A 14,022-nucleotide genomic window follows, 5' to 3' on the forward strand; every position below is an offset into this window, starting at 1 on the left:
AGGAGGAAGCTAACTCTGATGACTCTAAAGGAGATTCTAACAACGAACACTCTTCATTCATCAAAGGATGCACGTAGCCAAAGTAGATGAGGGGTTGTACAACCTATACATAAATGAAGAGTGAAACACCCTAATTTTTAGCACCTTATGATCGCACTAAAAATCCAGATGTTACCTACCTCTAATCTTTTTTATTTAATATTATATTTATTTAAAATTGAACCTTTGCGAAATACAACCGAATTTTTAATTATAAAAGCAAAAAGCTTTTACTTTAAACCACTTAATCACATAAGTATATTCACATAGCATTATATACAGACTTATTCAAAAATTCTTAAATACAAGTCATACCCCTCTGTAAACCAAAATGACAAATGACGAGGGAAAAAAAATCTCAACTAAAACAAAAATAGAAAATACAAATACATATAACTCTGTAGTTTAGTCGCAGCTTCGCACCAAAGCCTCATGAACCTCTCAATGAAAAAGAAAATCTGTAAGGGTGATAAGATTGTCCTCGCAAGTTTTCGTTAGGGAAGAGAATACCATCAAAGCAAAGAAATACTTGCAAATAGAAAGAATCCCATTACAAAAACATTTTCTTTTTAAAAAACACTTTGGAAAAACTTTATAAGAAATCTTACTTCGAAAAGGTCTTAAAAAATCTTCTTTAGTTTACAAATCCGTAAAGTAAATCGTTTAAAAAGTAAATCGTTTACATCGTTCATTCCTATCCATCCAGTGGCAGAGCCACGTTCATGGAAAAAGGGGCAATGGCCTCTCCCAAACTTCCAATTTTTTAGTTTAACTCTCTTTTAATTATTAATTTTTCTCTCTTCTTAACTTATTTTTTTTTATGTTTGCCCCTCCCAAAAAAATTTCTAGCTCCGCCCCTGTATCCATCTAGTACATAATCTAGAGTATCAGAGCAATACCATGTCCAATCTGCCTTAACTTCCATCACCACATTAGGAACAACCCTCAGCGTTACCACCGCCAACATGAGGGATCTCTCAGTTTTCAAACACAGACAAAACAATACAAAGAATACATAAAGAGAGTACAGATAGAGCAATTAGATCAAATAGCAGATAGATGCAATTATTCAATTAAGCAAACCAAATACAAGATTCACACCCAAACAATACACACAAATGCAAATGATGCATGTCTGCCCTATGGCTAATGAGTTCATCTGTCAGTTATACAGCCAAATCCGAATGTCCGGTAACTAACCCTGGACAGTCCCTACTTGAGCGTATCTCTCAAGTGGGATTCACATCTCTTGGAAGAATAATATCCGAAAAGGTCTAAGTGTCCGGTCACATCTTGTGATGGAGGGTCAACATCTGGGAGCAAGCGGGATAAAATCATCATCCTTTCATCTACCCCAGAAGATCAAATACAAACTAGGAGCAAGCAGGACAAAGCGACCATCCTTTCATCTACCCCAGAATCTCAAACGACAACCCGGAGCAAGTGGAACAATACTACTACATCTATCTAGGTAGGTATCTCTCAATCAAATTTAATTCATTATGCAAGAGGGATAACAGCCAGACCTTGCCAATTCAGCCATACTCAATCATCATCTATCTCATCATAAAATTTATCATTTAACATAATCATAATTGCCACTAGTCACATCATAATTCTCATCAACCACAATCATCATCCCACGTAAATATAATCAGCCGGAACCAACACCACATTCTTAATCATTACTAATCAATTCATCAATAACATAATCAACATCAATCATAATATCTCGCACATGTCTCAACTTAAATCAAAATTCTCATCATACTCATCAATAACTCAACGCCAGAACTCTACTCCGCACACTTAAACATGCACCAGATTGGACGTAGGCCGTGCATACAGCTTGCGAGTATGAGATGTCTAATACGACACTTTAGACTCGAGGTCAAGGTTGTATACTGACTCAATTAGAACATAATCATTTATAGCCAACAATAATCTAACTCAAACACGACATAATCCATTCAATCTTATCGAATCAGATTTTTCTAATTAATCACTTTATAGATTGACAAGCCAAACTTTCCTAATCATCAATTTCAAGCAACATTCACAATAACACTTCTCAAACCCTTTTCCTTTGAGATCAATACCCTCAAACCTCATCCATTTTCAAAGCCTAAACCATATCCATTCTTCCTAACACGCAACGACTCATTAAAACCCCAATATTTTGTCTTAACTGTCTCATGACTTTCCTCCAAATCAAACATCACACAATTTATCATCATATTCCTTAAAATAACTCTCTCTCAACTCTTATGCTTAAATCCATTAAAATCTCAATCTCACTCTCCTATTCCCAAACACTTGAATTTATAATTAATTCACTTTTTTTTTAAATCTTTAGCTAGTTAATCAAATCTCTTTTTGTTCTTATCAAAAATCAAATGAGTTAAAAATCATGAATTAACGAAATCATAAGAATCTAATTTTCTTTAAAATCTTTAAATGTATTCAAGACATATCTCTTTTGATAAAGTTAATCAAACCAAACTCATTTCTGAAACCATAACCAAAACTTCTAAAACTCTTCAATTTTTACAAAAATTCCAGCAGAACATCCCCTAAAAGCTGGAGTTTACCACCCTTCGTGGGTTTCCTCAATTCAACCTCAACCGGCTTCAATAGCCAACAATAACATTTACATATTCCAAGCTATCATCGGCCATTCATTTTCAAACTTTAAAATCACATTTCAATCTTTTTTTCAACTAATTTTTTACTGAAAAATTAAAAAATTGCTTCCAATGCTGCTAAATAATTCTTCAAAAAATTCAAACACAATAAAATCAACCAGTCCCACCAAAATTCAGAAATTAACCAATCACTAACAAACACAACATATTCAATTACAGCAGAAAATCATTTACATCCCTGATATTCATTCTTTTGCATTAATCTACTAAATTTGTCGGGTATTCAAAGTTTAAAACATTTTTTTTAAATTTAAATCCCCTACCTCAATTAGCCGCAATTAAAATGCAATAAATCCCTTTCTTATCAATCCGGGGTAGCAATAACATTCACCGTTTGCACTTTGACCCTTAGACATCAGAATCTAAAATCTTAATAACCATTAATCAGAACGCTAGCAGTGATAGTTTTGGAACAGGTTTAACTAACTGCAACAAAAGAACGAAGCACTAGCCTTGATGATTTCCAAGTGACCACAATAAATACAGCAGCAACAACTCATATCTGACATAATTTGGATTTAACGCGAGATTGATATTAAGTAGAATTAGAACATAATTAGTAATAGAGTATTACAGTAAACGAAAACAGAGCCAAATAATCATTTTTACCAAGGGGAACAAGGCAGTGATGCTGCCGGTACTTTTCCAGCAAGAAGAACGGTGACAAAGCTTCGGCGGTTTGGCAGCAGTGGCGTTGCTAAGGAACGGCTCTGACATCTGCATGCAACTCGACGACGGTGGCTGCAACAACCATGAAGTGACAACAACAATGTTCCAAGAATTTAAAAAGAACGGAAACTAGAAGCAAGAACACCGTTACCAGCAGTGGATCTCGGTGACAACAGCACCGTTCTCCGAAGCGGCGTCTCCTCTCTCTCCACCGCGAGCTCTCTCTCGCTCTCTGCTCGTCATTCTAGACGGCGACAAGACGCGACAGAGCTAGCGATAGCATGGCGCGATGGCGGTGACCCACGACGACAACGGCGACAAGGCTTGCGGCTCCCCATGGCGGCGACAGAGGCATCTTCTCCCTATCCTCTGGCTCGCTCTCCTCTACGCGCCTGCTCCTCTTCCGGGCATCCCCTCTCCCTCTAGCGACAGCGGCAGCGATGGCGGCACCCAGCCCCGCTGGCATCGTCTCCCTCCTTCTCCTCTTCTCCTCCCTTTCTTCCGTTTCCCTCTCACTGTGGTGTGCGTGTGTTTTGTGTGTGTTGCGTTTGTGGGCTGCGGCGTGTGTGTTAGTGTGGGTGAGGGTGAGGGTGAGGGTGAGGGTGAGTGGAATTAGGATTAGGACCAGTGGGCTTCCATTTGGGAATTTTTTGGTTAATTAGAGTAGCATAAATTTAATAAAAGTAGGGTATAGAGTATTAATTTAAAAAATTTAATTTAATCATAATTATTAGAATCGAATTCGTAATAGATCCGGTCATATGACTAGGTTATTGGGTCACTGGTTTAATTGGTAGGTCACTGATTTACTCGGTTGACTCGGTCATAATTAAATAAAAATATAAAATTAAAAGTTAAATGTATTTTTTTAAAAATATATTAATAATAATTAAATATTAATTCTTAGATATAATTTATGGTGCAAAAAGAGATAATAAATTAGTTACTAATACAAAATACTTTCTCCAGATAAATGAACGAGAGAAAACAAAAGATAACACAATCAATTAATCAGAAATTCTTTACATACAAGCGATTAGGGCTTATAAGTCTTACAAGTCAATTAACCACTAACGCCCAAAACGCGCTCCTAGTGTTACGTAGCTTACACGCGCTATATAACAGATCCCGCGAATATATAACTACCAATTTTAAAAGATTTGTTTCCTTCTTCGTTCTCCTTCTTTCCAAATTTCTTCGTTCTTCTTCTCACGCGCCTTCCCCTGCCTTTTCGATCGTTCTTTTCCCCTCCTTTCTCACTGGTTTGTTCTTCGCCATTGACGTGAGTTCCTCTCTCTGTAGCTCCAGCTTCGTTTTTTTTTTCTATTTTTTGGTTTCTGAAATCAAAGTTTGAACTCGTTTTAAAGATAATGGATGATTCAATCTCAGATTGTCAGCTGAATCAGGGTAAAGTGGATTTTGAATTTGAATTTAACGAAGTTCCTGAGGTTTGATTTACATTCAGCTAATTACGATTACTCTGAATTTTGTTGCAGTTATTCGTATATCATTGTCTAGCTGAATAATTCGTGAACATTGACTGTGAAATTAACGCGTGAACATAAATCTGTGGATTGAATCTAATGTATTAGTTTTGAATAATTATCTGCAATTTATAGCAGACGCTCGGGTGTAGATCAGAATTTTTGGGTGTATTTTAGGGAGAAGTGTGGGTGTATTTACAGTTTATGGCTTTTTTTTGTTATTTTAGTTGAGTTGTTGTCGTTCGGGTGTATTAGATCAACATGATTGGGTGTATTTTTAGTTTTTGACATGGTGTATTCTGCAGCCTCTCTCTGTTGTTGATGACCAGTTTGTTCTCAAGGTTGGAATGACCTTTACCACCCTTGAAGATGCTGAAAAATTTTACAGGAACTATGCCAAGGCTACAGATTTTTCTACAAGAGTTCAGAGCACAAATAGGAAGGGAAACGAGATTAAGAATCAATTGATTACATGTAGTAGAGAGGAAAAATGGAAATCTAAAATATCTCCGACCGAGAAGACAAATCCGACAGCCGGTTTAAACTGTCCTGCAAGAATTTATATACACACATTGAAGGATGTTGGTGCTTGGATCATTTCAAAGGTTGTGCTGGATCATTCGCACCCTTGCTGTCCAAGTAAAGCAAAGATGCTCAAACAGCACAGGGAACTAAGCATGTCCATTCGTCGTACAATAGAGAATAACGAGGAGGCTGGTATTAGACCAAGCAAAACTTACCAATCATTTGTTGCGGCTGTCGGGGGTCATCGCAGGTTAAATTTTATTGAAAAGGATGTGAGGAATTACATTACGAGAGAAGTGCGGAATGTTTTTGAACAAGAAGATGCAAAGGAATTTGGGAAATATTTGTTAAGAATGAAAGAGAAGAATCAAAATTTCTTTTTTGAGCTTGAACTCGAAGAGAATCAATCGATTAAGTTGGCTTTTTGGGCCGATGCAAGAAGTAGAGCTGCCGTTGAGTATTTCAGAGATGCTATTTCATTTGACACCACCTACAATACAAACAGGTTATAAACTGTCCCTGTTTATGATGCTAAATTAATGTATTTTTATGAATCTGCCGCAGAGGTGTATATTGGGTGTTTTTTGGTGTATACAAAGCATTTGTTGGGTGTACGTAATGATTTTTCATTCTTCACTATGGTAATTTGTTTCAGGTATAATTTGGTTTGTGGTTCTTTTGTCGGAGTGAATCACCACGGTCAGTCAACACTTCTTGGATGCTCTTTGATGAAAAATGAAGAAATTGAATCATTCAAATAGTTATTTCAATGTTGGCTTCGTTGCATGGGAGGAAATGCTCTGAAAGGATTTCTCACCGATCAATGTGCATCAATGAAAAGGGCTTTAGAGGCTTGTATGCCAATAACAATTCACCATTGGTGTATTTGGCACATCATGAAGAAGATTCCAAGCAAATTAAACGGGTACAAGGGACATGCAGAAATTGAACAAGAAATGAGCCAAGTTGTTTGGAACTCTTATAGTAAAGACTCATTTGATAGGAATTGGAATGATTTTCTGCTAAATTTTGGTCTTGTGGACAACAAGTGGCTTTCAGGTAATGTTTGTTTAAAATCTGAAGCAGAGGTGTAAATTGAATTTTTTTGGGTGTATTTATAGTCTATGTTTGGGTGTATTCTGCAGATCTCTATGAAGACCGTCATATATGGGTTCCAATCTATCTGGATCACCACTTCTGGGCAGGGATGAAAAGCACACAAAGGAGCGAGAGCATGCATTCATTTTTTAACAAGTTTATTACTGGTGCATGAATTGTGAATCACACTTTTCACAACTCGTACCACAACCAGCAAGTGCACTGGGTCGTCCAAGTAATACTGATAAACCACTATTTTATGGTTTATATTGTGTTCAATTGTGTGGTTTTATCATGATCTTTGCCCACTTATTCATTAAATAAGCATGCATTTATATTTCCTTCCTAAAGATGTTTTATGGTTGAAAACTTGCTTCCTAGAGATTTTTAATTAGGTATTTTATTTCTCCCTTATTCCATTCGATGTCGTGATCTGTGTGTTAAATGTTTCAGGCTTTATAGGGCATGAATGAGTTGGAGATTGGAAGGGAAGCCTGCAAAAATGGAAGGAACACAAGAAATTGAGGAGATGACCAGCGAGACGTGACGTGGTCGCATGGATGACGCGACTGCGCGGAAGAGAGCAATTTGCAGCGACGCGGCCGCATGGATGATGCGACCGCGCGGATGGAACAGCACGAGTGACGCGGCCGCATGGACGACGCGTCCGCGTGGCAAAGCAGAAACGCGAATGACGCGTCCGCATGAGCGACGCGATCGCGTGACGTGCGCGATCTGCATAATCTGCAGAATTCGCTGGGGGCGATTTCGGGCCCTATTTTGACCCAGTTTTCGGCCCGAAACAGCAGACTAGAGCCAGAGAACATGCAGAAACCAGGAAGAACATTCATTCTACACAGTTTTAGTTTGAGATCTAGGTTTTACTCCTCCTCTAGGTTTTCTCTCTACACACATTCATAGTTCTTAGAATTTTTATTTTACTTGTTGGCACTGGGATATTGAGAAGAGTTATTACCTCATCAAGACTTCGTCATTCTAGTTCGTTTTCTTTACTTGGTCTTACTCTTCCATGTTCTTTGCTTTGTTTAATTTTATCAGTGGAATATTTTTAGGATTATTTAATACAAGAATTGATTTTATTTTTAATTGATTATTTTGATTTCTATTTACAATGTCTTTCTCTAATTCCTTTTCATATGTTATGAATTTTACATTCACAATGAGCGAGTAGTTTCCTAACTTGATGGGGAGTTGATTGAAAGGAACCCTTGAGTTGGAAGAATTGAAAGAAAGATTGTAATTGGGTTTATGGTTGGATTGCCTTCTAGTCACTAACACCAATCCCTTTTAATTAAGTGGATTGCAACTTGTGAATAGACGTAGCATTCCAACTTGTTTGACTTTCCCTTACCTAGTAAAGGATAACTAAATAGGACAACCTTTAATTATAAACTAATCTTGAGATTATTCCAACAATAATAGAGATTCCAACTAATCAACTTCCAGTCAAGGCTTTTATTTACATTATTCAATTTCATCAATTTAATTTCCTGTTTACTCAACTCAAACCTTTTTTGAAAATATCTGATTAATAAAATAGCACACTTTTCTGCAACTCGTTGGGAGACGACCTGGGATTCATATTCCCAGTATTTTAATTTCAATTTTCTGTGACACCTTTTTAAATTGATAGGCAGATTTCTGGTGAGTTAAGAACTATACTTGCAACGTATATATTTTAACAATTTTTAATTCGCCAATTTCTGCCCACATCAAATACCTTACGTGAGTAAGGGTCGATCCCACGAAGATTGTTGGTTTGAAGCAATCTATGGTTATCTTGTAAATCTTAGTCAGGAGATCAATTATAATTATCAATTTGAATTGCGAAGAATAAAAGAGCATGAAATAAATACTTGTTATGCAGTAATGGAGAATATGTTGGAGTTTTGGAGATGCTTTGTCTTCTGAATCTCTGCTTTCTCCATGTCTTCTTCTTCACGCACGTAAGGTTCCTCATATGGCAAGCTATGTGTTGGTGGATCACCGTTGTCAATGGCTACCATTCGTCCTCTCAGTGAAAATGGTCCAGGTGTGCTGTCACCGCACGGCTAATCATCTGTCGGTTCTCACTCATGCTGGAATAGGATCCATTGATCCTTTTGTGTCTGTCACTACGGCCAACCCTTGTGAGTTTGAAGCTCGTTACAGTCATTCAATCCCTGAATCCTACTCGAAATACCACAGACAAGGTTTAGACTTTCCAGATTCTCAAGAATGCTGCCAATGGATTCTAGCTTATACCACGAAGATTCTGATTAAGGAATCCAAGAGATGCTCATTCAATCGAAGGTAGAACGGAGGTAGTTGTCAGACACGTGTTCATAGGTTGAGAATGGTGATGAGTGTCACGGATCATCACATTCATCATACTGAAGTGCGAATGAATATCTTAGATAGAAACAAGCGTGTTTGAACAGAAAACAGAAATAATTGCATTAATTCATCGAGACACAGCAGAGCTCCTCACCCCTAACAATGGAGTTTAAAGACTCATGCCATTAAAGATACAAAGTTCAGATCTAAAATGTCATGAGGTGCAAAATAAATCTCTAAAAGTTGTTTAAATACTAAACTAGTAACCTAGGTTTACAGAAAATGAGCAAACTAAGATAGATGGTGCAGAAATCCACTTCTGGGGCCTACTTGGTGTGTGCTGGGCTGAGACTTAAGCTTCTCACGTGCCTAGGCTATTTCTGGAGTTAAACGCCAGGTTGTAACCTGTTTCTGGCGTTTGACGCCAGACTGCAACATAGAACTGGCGTTGAACGCCAGTTTACGTCATCTATCCTTGAGCAAAGTATGGACTATTATATATTGTTGGAAAGCCCTGAATGTCTACTTTCCAACGCAATTAAGAGCGCGCCAATTGGACTCTTGTAGCTCCATAAAATCCATTCCGAGTGCAGGGAGGTCAGAATCCAACAACATCAGCAGTCCTTTTTCAGCCTGAATCAGATTTTTGCTCAGCTCCCTCAATTTCAGCCAGAAAATACCTGAAATTACAGAAAAACACACAAACTCATAATAAAGTCCAGAAATGTGATTTTTAATTAAAAACTAATAAAAATATAATAAAAATTAACTAAATCATACTGAAGACATACTAAAAACAATGCCAAAAAGCGTATAAATTATCCGTTTATCACAACACCAAACTTAAATTGTTGCTTGTCCCCAAGCAACTGAAAATTAAATAAGATAAAAAGAAGAGAATATACTATAAATTCTAAACTATCAATGAAACTTAGCTCTAATTAGATGAGCGGGACTAGTAGCTTTTTGCCTCTTGAATAGTTTTGGCATCTCACTTTATCCATTGAGGTTCAGAATGATTGGCATCTATAGGACCTTAGAATTCAGATAGTGTTATTGATTCTCCTAGTTCAGTATGTTGATTCTTGAACATAGCTACTTTATGAGTCTTGGCCGTGGCCCTAAGCACTTTGTTTTCCAGTATTACCACCGGATACATAAATGCCACAGACACATAATTGGGTGAACCTTTTCAGATTGTGACTCAGCTTTGCTAAAGTCCCCAATTAGAGGTGTCCAGGGTTCTTAAGCACACTCTTTTTTTTGCTTTGGACCTTGACTTTAATTAACCACTCAATCTCAAGTTTTCACTTGACACCTTCAAGCCACAAGCACATGGTTAGGGACAGCTTGGTTTAGCCGCTTAGACCAGGATTTTATTCCTTTGGGCCCTCCTATCCACTGATGCTCAAAGCCTTGGATCCTTTTTATTACCCTTGCCTTTTGGTTTTAAGGGCTACTGGCTTTTTGCTCTTGTTTTTTGGTTTTAAGAGCTTTTGGCTTTTTCTGCTTGCTTTTTCTTTTTCTTTCTATATTTTTTTCGCAATTTTTTTTTCCGCAAGCTTTTGTATTCACTGCTTTTTCTTGCTTCAAGAATCAATTTTATGATTTTTCAGATCATCAAATAACATTTCTCCTTTTCATCATTCTTTCAAGAGCCAACATATTTAACATTCACAAACAATCAAATTCAAAAGACATATGCACTATTCAAGCATTCATTCAGAAAACAAAAAGTATTGTCACCACATCAAAATAATTAAACTAGTTTCAAGGATGAATTTGAAACCATGTACTTCTTGTTCTTTTGTAATTAAAATATTTTTTTATTTAAGAAAGGTGATGGATTCATAGGATATTCATAACTTTAAGGCATAGACTCTAATCTTTATTTATTATTTAATAAGAATAATATAAATTAGGCATAAAAGCAGGCACTTAATAATAAAAGACAGAAAATTAAAGACATAAAAATAAATGACTCTAACTTTAATACTCATATATTCTTAAAATGGATAAAAGGTTATCTCAGAGTTAGGACTCAACAACCTTTATTTTGGGAGGTAGATGCCTCTTTAGTCTGTGGGGTGCTTGGCCCTTCAAGAGACAGCTTCTGGCGCTTCAGTTCCTTTAAGTCACGCCCTTGCTATTCTTGTTCTTTAAGCAGTTTGCATAGCATGCTGTTTTGATTTTATTGTTCTTCCTTCAGTTGATCCACAGCTTCTTGTAACTTGGTGACAGATGCTTCTAAGCGCTCCCAGTATTCAATTTGAGGGATTTCCGGGAGGAGCTCCTTTGCTTTTCTCTTGATGGGGTCGTCCTGCACTTGTAGTCCTTCCATAGACTTTTTGGTGATTGGTTGCTCAACTGAGATATACTTATCTACTCCCATTTTTATTCCAGCATCTTTACATAGCAGAGAGACTAAGCTTGGATAAGCCAATTTAGCATCTTTGGAGTTCTTGTTTGCAATTTTGTAAAGCTCACAAGCAATCAGCTGATGAACTTCCACTTCTTTTTCTAGCATAATGCAATGAATCATCACTGCTCTTCTGATGGTGACCTCAGAGCGGTTACTAGTGGGCAGTATAGAGCGCCCAATAAAGTCCAGCCAGCCTCTGGCAACTGGTTTGAGATCTCCTCTCTTGAGTTGGTTCGGGGCACCCTTTGTGTTGGTTGTCCACTTGGCTCCAGGGAGGCATATGTCCTCTAGGATTTTGTCCAATCCCAGATTTGATCTCATCATTCTCCTATTAAAGGAGTCTGGGTCATCTTGCAGTTGAGGCAGCTTGAAGATCTCCCTTATTTTGTCAAGGTGGGTGTGAACAATCTTCCCTCTGACCAGAGTTCTATAATCATAGAATGCGGTTCCAGCTATTCTCTGCCTGTCCGTCTACCATAGATTAGCATAGAATTCCTGAACCATGTTTCTTCCCACCTTTGTTTCAGGATTAGCTAGGACTTCCCAGTTCCTGTTTCGATTTGCTCTTGGATCTCCGGATATTCATCTTCTTTTAGATCGAATTTAACTTCTGGGATCACTGACCTTAGACATATTATTTTGTAAAAATGGTATGAATGTTCTTTGGTTATGAACTTCCTTTTATTCCAAAGTGGTTTTGGAATATTCTCTTTCTTGCCTCTTGAGTCGGTTTGTTTTCCCTTAGGAGCCATGATCTTAGTGGGTATTGACTTAGTGATCACGGATAAACACACCAAACTTAGAGGTTTGCTTGTCCTCAAGTAAAAGAAAAGAAAAGAGAGGGAGAGAGGGAGAGCCAGGCGCAACTTATGGAGGAGAGGGAGAGGCCAAATTAGGATTTAAAGGGAAAAAGGAGGTGGGTTCGAAAATTTTGAAGGAGATATGATAGAAGATATGATTTGTAAAAGATAAGTATGATAGGAAAAAGATATGATTTAAAATTAAAAAGATATGAAAGATATTTGAAAAAGATAAATCTGAATTTTGAAAAAGATGATGTGAAGATTTGAAAAAGATATTGATGATTTGAAAAGATTTTAGAGTGAAAAGAGATAGATTTGTTTTGAAAAGGATTTGAAAATAATTTGAAGAGGATTAAGAAAAAGGGCTTATGAATTAAGATACATTTGATATCTTTTTGAAAAAAGGATTTGAAAAATTAGGATTTGTAACATGTTTGTGCAAGAAATCATGAATTGAAACATAAAAAATGGAAAAAATTTGAATTGAAAACGAAATTGCCTACTCCCCAGCAATCCTGGCGTTAAACGCCCAACTGCTGCATGTTTTGGGCGTTTAACGCCCAGTTGGTGCTTGGTATGGGCGTTTAACGCCCAGCTGTTGCTTCTAGCTGGCGTTAAACGCCAGAAACCCCTTTGTCACTGGGCGTTTTTCTGAACGCCCAGGATGCTGTCAATCTGGCGTTAAACACCCAGAAGTTGCTTCTTTCTGGCGTTTAATGCCCAGATGGCTATCTTTACTGGCGTTAAACGCCCAGTTGTGCCCCCTTACTGGCGTTTTCTTGCTAGTGAGCTCTTTTTCTCTGTTTTGTGTGCTGAATCCTTCTGTAACCCTGTGAACCTATGCAATTGACTCTTTACCTTATTAACATTGAACTTATATGCTTTAAAAATAAATAAATAAAATCAAGAATAGGGCAAAATAACAGAAAAAGTCTTGCTAATGGCTGGGTTGCCTCCCAGCAAGCGCTTCTTTATTGTCTTTAGCTGGACTTTGCTGAACTTTTAAACTAGTCTCAGCCTTGAGCACTCTTGCTCAACATTGCCTTCAAGATAGTGTTTGATTCTCTGTCCATTGACAATGAACTTCTTATCAGAATCAATGTCTTGAAGCTCCACATAACCATATGGTGATACACTTGTAATCATATATGGTCCCCTCCACCGGAATTTCAGTTTCCCAGGAAATAGCCTGAGCCTAGAGTTAAACAACAGAACCTGTTGTCCTGGTTCAAAGACTCTTGATGACAGCTTTCTGTCATGCCACCTTTTTAAAGCTTGGCATTTTCGAAAGCAGTGAGTCTAAATTCTTCTAGCTCATTTAGCTGGAGTAATCTTTTTTCTCTGGCTAATTTGGCATCAAAGTTCAGGAATCTGGTTGACCAGTAGGCCTTATGTTCTAGTTCCACAGGCAGATGACAGGCCTTACCATACACAAGCTGGTATGGAGAGGTCCCTATAGGAGTCTTGAATGCTTTTCTGTAAGCCCACAGAGCATCATCCAAGCTTCTTGCCCAATCCCTTCTACGGGTACTTACAGTCTGTTCCAGGATTCTTTGTAGTTCTCTGTTGGAAACTTCAGCTTGCCCATTTGTCTGTGGATGATATGGAGCGGCCACCTTGTGGCTAATCCCATACCGGACCATGGCAGAGTAAAGCTGTTTGTTACAAAAGTGAGTGCCCCCATCACTGATTAGTACTCTAGGGACACCAAACCTACTGAAGATATGTTTCTGGAGGAACTTTAGCACTGTCTTAGTATCATTAGTGGGCATGGCAATGGCCTCTACCCATTTTGATACATAATCGACTGCCACAAGAATATAAGTGTTTGAGTATGATGGTGGGAAAGGTCCCATGAAGTCAATTCCCCATACATCAAACAACTCAATCTCCAAGATCCCTTGTTGAGGCATGGCGTAACCATGAGGCAGATTACCAGC

The 14,022-nt window shown here is 37.8% G+C and overlaps 1 long non-coding RNA gene across 1 annotated transcript; it reads right to left on the bottom strand.

Annotated features, from left to right (window-relative positions):
- Positions 1-243: 243 nt before the first annotated feature.
- LOC110270385 (uncharacterized) lies at positions 244-3,887 on the bottom strand. The gene is made up of 2 exons (XR_002359863.2): positions 3,565-3,887; positions 244-3,485 (listed from the first exon to the last, which is right to left on the bottom strand). It is a non-coding gene; the product is annotated as an uncharacterized LOC110270385 (long non-coding RNA).
- Positions 3,888-14,022: the final 10,135 nt, after the last annotated feature.

Source organism: Arachis ipaensis, chromosome B1, assembly GCF_059453495.1.
Source record: "Arachis ipaensis isolate K30076 ecotype BB chromosome B1, ASM5945349v1, whole genome shotgun sequence".
Lineage (NCBI taxonomy): Eukaryota > Viridiplantae > Streptophyta > Magnoliopsida > Fabales > Fabaceae > Arachis > Arachis ipaensis.